This window comes from Haliaeetus leucocephalus, unplaced genomic scaffold (assembly GCF_000737465.1).
Source record: "Haliaeetus leucocephalus isolate CR32 unplaced genomic scaffold, Haliaeetus_leucocephalus-4.0 Scaffold678, whole genome shotgun sequence".
Classification (NCBI taxonomy): Eukaryota; Metazoa; Chordata; class Aves; order Accipitriformes; family Accipitridae; genus Haliaeetus; species Haliaeetus leucocephalus.
The window spans coordinates 4319102-4326594 of record NW_010973114.1 but is presented as its reverse complement, the minus strand read 5'-3'; positions in this window follow the sequence as shown (position 1 = coordinate 4326594).

The window sequence follows — 7493 nt, the reverse complement described above, 5'->3', positions numbered from 1 at the left end:
CCTTCGCTTTCTCCTCACCCCTTTTCCCTGTAAAGACTTTGCAAATTTTAGTCTTTCTATTTCTCGCCGAGGTACCGCGGATCCCCCGGTGCTGGGGCTGCGCCACATGGGAGATGAGGGTCCCTGGAGATTAAGAGCTGCTTCTCCCGGCCGCTGGGAATAGAGCCGACCTTGCTAACCTGGCCCAAGCGTTTGCAAAGCAACCCACCAAAAATGCATTTGAAAAGGTGAAGATTTACCTGAGGGCTTTACGCTAAACCCACTGGGTTTTATACCCTTCGTCCATCTTCAGGATTCCCCAGGTTTTAAAACTATTAACATTTCCCCCCCCCCCTCCCCGCCACCCCCTGCCTCCTCCCCTCCCCACTGGAGATTGGCTTCTTTGGGAAGCTTCAAAGGTTTGCACGGGTCCTTTGAAGATCAAATCGCCCCATTACAATGCCAAAAAAAGAGAAGATATCTGGAGCAGTTAAATATGTGTTAGCTAATAGCTACCTGTGCTGTGTCCTTTCCAAATTGCTTCCGAGCAGGAAGGTGATCAGAGCCCAGCAGGTACAGTTAGAGGCATCTAGGGCCTGAAACCCCTGGCTCAAATGCATCGGACGGACTGTGTTTGGCTTGGAAAATAGGGAGCTGTGCCGTGGGGTGCGTGCATGGGGCTCGTGTCCTTGGCGGTCGTGGGAGTGGGAAGGGAGGGGAGCGGGGTAGGGCTGCATGATGGATTTTTTTTTTTTTTTTTTTTTTTTTTTTTGTTTTCCTTTAATGATTGAAGTTTTCCAACCCTCCGAAAGGGGCAGCTTAGTTGAAACCAATAAAAACTGGAGTGGAAAGCTTGCCAAAAGCCTTGGCTCCCTGAAGAGTGCAGGTGGAGAGAGGAGATGGGAGCTGTGGGGGGAGGTGAGCATGGCCCTGCTTTTCTCTCGGAGACAAAAAAACCCCAGCCCTCAACCTCCTCTGTGCCAGGGAGGCTTTTCCACCCCTCCATCCCAGCGGGTGCTGGCACACAGGAGCAGGCCACAGGGTTCCCTCTGCTGCCGGAGAGCCTCTGGGTGACTCTGCCTCCCCAGTGGGTCCCCACAGCCCCCCAGCACCCCGTGAGGCAGCAATGGGTGCTTGCTACGGGGACCGAGCGTCCCCGGCATGGCAGGGCTCTGTGTGGGTGCTCGCGGGGATGCACATCGCCTATAGGGCCGTGACGGATGGAGGGGGATCACCCCTTCGCTGGGGAGCCCGGGCGCCTGTGTAGGGGTCGGGGTTATTGCTACCATGTCTCCGGGGCCCCCTCGGCCCCAAGCTGACACTCTCATTCCTGCCTTTAGAAGGGAAATGTGTGGCCCGGGGCATCGGCGACCTGCTGCCTCTCCTTTGATGCCTGCATATCAGACATAGCCATGCCAAAGAAAGAATTTCATTTTGAAGTGGCATCAGCTAAAGGCGAGCGCCTTTCAGCTGCCTGACAGGGCAATTACACACATCTCCGCCGATCTGCCCCGCCACCGATAACCCTGGCTGCTGTGGGGCCGCTGGGGACGGACGGACGGACAGACAGACAGGGAAAGGGGGTCTCCCGACCCCATGGCAGCCCTGGCTCTCAGGGCCGTAGGGCAGGCACTGCGGGAGGGTGCCTTGAAAGAAAAAAAAGAAAAAAAATCGCTGTGCTTTTATTTTTTTTTTTTATTTTTTTTTTAAAAAAAGGCTTCTCCCAGGTTTGCTTCCCTGTTTGTCGGTGCATCCCGGGTTATCCTGGAGGCTGAAGGGCCGTGAGGGTGTTACAAAGTGAAGCAGCGTGCGCGCAAAGGCCTCTTGGATTTAGATCATTCTCGTTGTAGAAATTTCCAGCCGCTTTGCTGCATTCCTGCTGCTTTATGGATCTGTTTATTTTGGTGCTTATTTTTGCATTGCGTTTAAATGTTGAAATCAAAGCTTCGGCCCCGCGGAGGTGGAGGCACTTGCTTTTCAGTAGGTGCTGCAAGGGGAGAGGTTGTCCTGACACGGACGTGGCCTTAGGGAGATTTTCCTTTGCTTTGGTTTTCCTGCCCTGGCGCTGGGCTGTGGGTTGGTGAGATCTTACATGGGGTGTTCTGCCCAGAAACTGTAGGAAGAAACCCCAACGTTTTTTAAAAAAAATATTAAAGCATTTCAATTTTGTAAATTTTGTAAGAATCTAAACTGTGGACATGAAAAAGCTGACAGTAAGTGATGTATGTATGTTACAAAATGGATGCATTAAGCAATTTACTCAGTGGAGCTTGTCTAAACTTTTGCATTTAACACAGAGTACAGGGGCTGAGGGTTTCCCTCCTCAAGCGTGTGCATCCCTCTGTCCCACATGGGTGGTAGATTGCTGTGTGGCCTCGTGTGATCAGAGACGCATTTAGCAAAATTCTCAATCCGATAAATTGTTTAAAAATAGGAAAATACAACAAAATTGTCAGGAAAACCAGAATCACATCCCTTTCTGGTTTCCAGATGATAACTGGTGGTGTTTTTTTCCCACCACTTCAATTTGGGCTGGGTTTTGCTGGTGATAATCAGAGCTCTCTTCACTGCCCTGACAAGGGGGAGAGGGCTTGCTTTTTGGGAAGCTGCGAGTTAAGCACTGGTGTGGAGAGACCCAGGAATTCCATGCAGCATTTCTGGCCGTTGTTTTGCGCATTTGTTGCAGCAGTTGTGCGGTTTAATCCTGCGCTCTGGAATCAGCGCGATGACTGGTCCTGTCTGTTTGCTGGGTGCTGCTTGCCTTAGGCATGCCGGTTTGGCTTCTTGCTGGCTTATCTGTATCAGAAACTACCTTGCTCACGCAGCAGAGAAGAGCTGGAGTGGTGGTTTAGTTCAGACAGCCAGTGTTTAGCGTCGCTTAGAAGTATGACAAATATATCTGCTTGATAAGTGCAATAATTCCTCTGACCGTGGAACGTATTATTTGCAAATGTTATTTATTTCAGAGCGAGCGCTTTGTTTCTGGTGGCTGGCACAGCAATCCCTGGAAGGTCTGAGATAAGGTGTATCAATTTAGCCGCCCTTTTATTCAGTGCAAACTGTGAACAAAAGGGGAACGGGTCGAAGGGGGGTGTGCAGCCACTTCTCCACCGTCTAGGTGTCCTCCTGGCAGCTGTGGCCCTCAGTCCGGCATCCGAAGAGGTGTGAGCCGGACGGTAGATGCTCTGCGGCTCACCGTGATGCGACTTCATCTTTGTGCCTGCTGCAGGAAGGCTGTGACTTTTGGTACCTGAAAAGTACTGTTGCACTGAAGCCTGTGTGGCTTATGGATATAGGAAATGAGGACAGTGCCTCAGCAGGGTTTGGTAACCCTCTGTGGCTCCAACTGAGTTGTTCACAGTGGTTGTCAGCAAGGGCCGCTGACACTGTGCAAGAACATTGTCGCTGGAGCACGGGTGAGGGTACAGGGTGAGGTGTGCTGGAAAAGAGGGTCCCAGGCTCTGCCATGTGTCAGGAGCTCCCCCCGGAGACCTGTGGTTACCCTGACCCTGTTCCCAACCCCTCCTCTGTTGGTTTGTAGGATCGCAAGAGTCTTCTGGCAGGACTTTCTTCTCCCAGGCGAAAATTTGCCCCTAAGTCAAAGCTTACAGCATCGTTTTGAGAAAAGCTGCTGTTCTGGAGATGCCGTAATTGAGGAGTGCTGCTCAGACAGCCAGGCTTTGCTTGTAGCCACAGGGTCCGAGGCTTTGCAAATTAGTTTCTAAAAATGCAAATTGGTTTGGAAGAGAAGCACCGAGGTTTGCACATTGCTATTCTGGGATGAACACAGAGGCTTTGCTACGGAGCCAGCAAAGGAAGACGGAGGCCCTTCTCATTTTCACTGCAGTGCTTGGACACCTCTGGCAAAATTCTTGCCTACTACAATAACAATTAGCACAGGCTAGCTATGACGGCTTGAAAAACTGTTGAATCTTGGCATCGAGAGATGCTTTGTTCTTTTTATTCTGGGGTTTCATCACACGATAACGAGTCTGAAGGTCCTCCACTGTGCATAGTCCCTATCTGAAATCACAGGACCTAGACAGGTATGAGGAGATATTACTGCCCGCCTGTAGATAAGGATCTTGGGCTCAGAGAGATGAAAAGACTTGGGCACAGTCATGTATGGAGAGCAGGCAGAGCCAGAAGAGGTATCTGACCACCTCAGTCCCTGTCCTGTGATCTAGACAAAACTCTTCTCTAGTCTCAAGTCTGTCCTTCTGAAGATCCATCGCTTAACCTCAAACCAGTGGTGGATTCCTGCATAATATAATGAAAGAGGAGGCTACCATGTCCATGTCGTTCTCTAGGCAGGCATGATAATGACAGGGAGCGTCAGAAATGACCCAGACACCGGGTATTTCCTTCCCTTCATGGATCCTGCATTCTAGTTTGGAAGGGCAAGATAGGATTTTTAATACATAATTTTCACCTGGCTGCTTAAAGTAGCACCTCAAACTCGCTCCTTATTTGGCAGCAAAGCATCCAGTGCTTCACAGGCAGTGAAGGGAAAAACCCATCAATCAGTGCTTGCACCTTAGCAGAGCCCAAGGAGGGATGAGGCCACGGGGAACTCTGGCTCTGTTGGATCAGCCATGAGTCATTTATTCCACCCAGCAGATGAACACATGCACCGAGACTTTGATTCTGCACGGCCCCTCCAAAATTTGCCCTGACTTGGAGCCCCGTGCTGTTTTTCACACTGTCGGCATTTTTCATGCGCTGCCTCCTGCCTGTGCCTTGATGTGGTGTTTTACACGAGAATAGCTTTGCGGAGGGCATGGCCCCATCGACCCCTTGTGTCCTCCCAGGACTCCGGCTTGGCTTTGCGAAGAGCTGCTCTGAGCCCGTTTGCTGGGCAAAGGCAGCGGAGTCAAGGGGAGAGCCCCCGGCATCCGTGTCCACCAGAGGCATCATCCCTAGCCCTGGAGATGTGCTTGGAGGGCAGACCTCAAGGGACATTTTGCAAAACCAAAAGCCATCACCGGTAGGATTTCACCCTAGAAAGAACCTGTGACGAGCTGCCTCTCCCATAACATCAGGGAGCCAAGGAAAGCTTTATCCAAATCCAGCCCTATGCTTTGGATCTGTTCATATGCTACAGATGTGGCTGCATCTCGACATGCTCACCTGCCTTTGGTACTCTGTAGCTGGCTCGTTGTATTTACATCGTCAGCATTTCTTGCAGACTTCCCTTCATTCAGGTGCTGGCACATGATGTGTTTATAAATGCAGATTTTCCTTTCCACTCTTGGTCTGATTCCCCCTTTTCCTGGAGATTGCAAATGTGCAGATCCAGGGAGACCACACAGTTCCCAGAGGAGAAGTTGGCTCCCAGTTCTAGCAGGCTATGGATGGAAAATGTTGATGTTACTCCACATTCACAAAAAGAAAAAAAAAAATGCCCCCAAACCCTCCCCTGTGCTAATTCTCTCCAAAGGTCCATCTAGTGCTGTTGGAGAAGGCAGGAACACAGCAAGCCTGTAACAATGTTTTTCCAGAGTACCTACCAGCCTCCAGCCATTTACAGGTCAGAGCTTCTGGAGCCAAAATTAGGGTCATTGTATTTAATAGGCCGGTGTGAATTTTACTTCCAGAAATTTATAGAATTGCTTTATAAACCTTATAATTTTTTTCAGATCAGCATTATCCTGTGCCAGTGATTTCCACAGTTTGCCGATCCATTCCTTTTGAACTGTTTCCTTTTTATTTGTTTTGAAACCATCACCCAGAAGTTCATAGTCGTGCCCCACGGTTCTTGTATCCTTGGGCACAGTGAGCCCCTGCTTCCCGTTCCCCTTCTCTGCACCAGAGATCGCATCTCCTCTGCTCTCCCAGATCTGTCACCCTTGTCCTCTGCTGTGCCCTCACCAGGCTGAAGAGACCTGTAGGTCTTTGGGTCAGTGGAAGTTGGTCCTTGCTGGTGCTCACCTCCTCCTTGGTGCTATTTCCAGCGGTTTGGGCAATAGCAGTGGAGGATGGAGACCGCTGATAAGATCCCTTAGCAAGTTCATCAACTTGCTGAAATTGTAAAAATGTATTTGTAAAGCGTGTATCTGGGCCTACAAAAACTAATACATCGCTTTACATCTTAAAATTTGGGAAGGGCCTGGTTAACTGATGGCAGCTCCATGGCATACAACTGTGTGTGCATACAACTTGGGGGTCCTTTGCAGCGTTGGAGAGAGCTTTGCACCCCCTTTCCTCTTCAAGCACAAGTGCTGCTTGGATTTCTGCTCCTCCAGGCCCCTGAGCAGGGTGGGCAGCTGCCTCCCAGCTCTGTCCCCAGCCAGTTTTGGGGCTGGGCAGGCGGTCCACGCACTCTCCTCTCCAGCCAGGCTTGGTGTTTGTGCCAGTTGCACATGGAGGTGATGCTGTTGGGCGAGTTCTGGCTGGAGCAGGAGTTTCTGCACCGCCCTCAGATAATTGCCTTTGTGTTGTGGTCATGGCAGGGATTTAAAACCCTTCTGCGCTCCTGCATGTTTTAGCTCTGCCTTGTCCCGATTAGATAATCTCACACCTCGTGAATGCGTTCGGTAACATGAATTACTCCCCTCATGCTTGAATGGAGGCTTCTTGTTGCCGAAAACTGAGGGCTAGGCTCGGTCTGGAGTCTCACAGGCAAAGAGCAAGTGCTTTTCCAAGTAATCCACCTGTCCCTCGCCTCTTCCTCCAGTAACAGGAGATTATATGTTATGAAGTAATTGCCTGAAACAGGCTGCCCTGTTTTACATATTAGATTATATGGAAGATGGTAGGCATTATGCATTGCTTTTATTCGCTTTGCTCATTTTGTCTGCGCTGTAATGCACACCTGCTATTTAGTACTGAAATCAGTGAAACCCTTCATGCCAAGATTAGCTAAGACACGCTAAATTGATTATACACCTCACTGGGGCAGCCATGGACAGGACGGGGGTGTATGAGAGAGCTCACGAGGGGCTGCTCCTGCTCGCCGGGCTGGGGCCAGCTCCCACCCAGGGACACGCTGGGTACATCACTTTTAATAGGGAATTAAATAAATAGAAGCAAACGCTCCACTTGAATGCCACACTAAGCAGTTATCTCCAAAGGAGGAGGACTGGGGAACTCAATGAACAGCCACCCATGTATTTTCTTTCCTGTCTTTTTGGAGTTTCTCTCTTAAACCTCCTTCCATCCTGAGTATGTAGGGGCATGTGGGTGCAATGCTGTATGTGCTTACAATATGCTGCGTCAAGTGCTTCTGTGTGGTTCAGAGAGCTCTTCCTGCTGGTCACGGAGCTGGAGCTGGGTAGAAGCTTGTCCCTTTGCTGGGGATGTTCTTGCAGCTGCTGGGTCCCGCACAGCACAGCCGAGGCAGCCATGCAGCACCCACCAGCCGCAACGCCATCGCCCGCTGCAGCTTTGAGATTGACAGCACTGGTGGACCTGTTGCTTTCAATCTGAGGCACCTATGAAGAGACTCTGCAACCGTCATGATGGGGTAAGCAAAGGTAAAAAAATGTTTCTCAGGGCTGGCGAAAGCTCTCTGG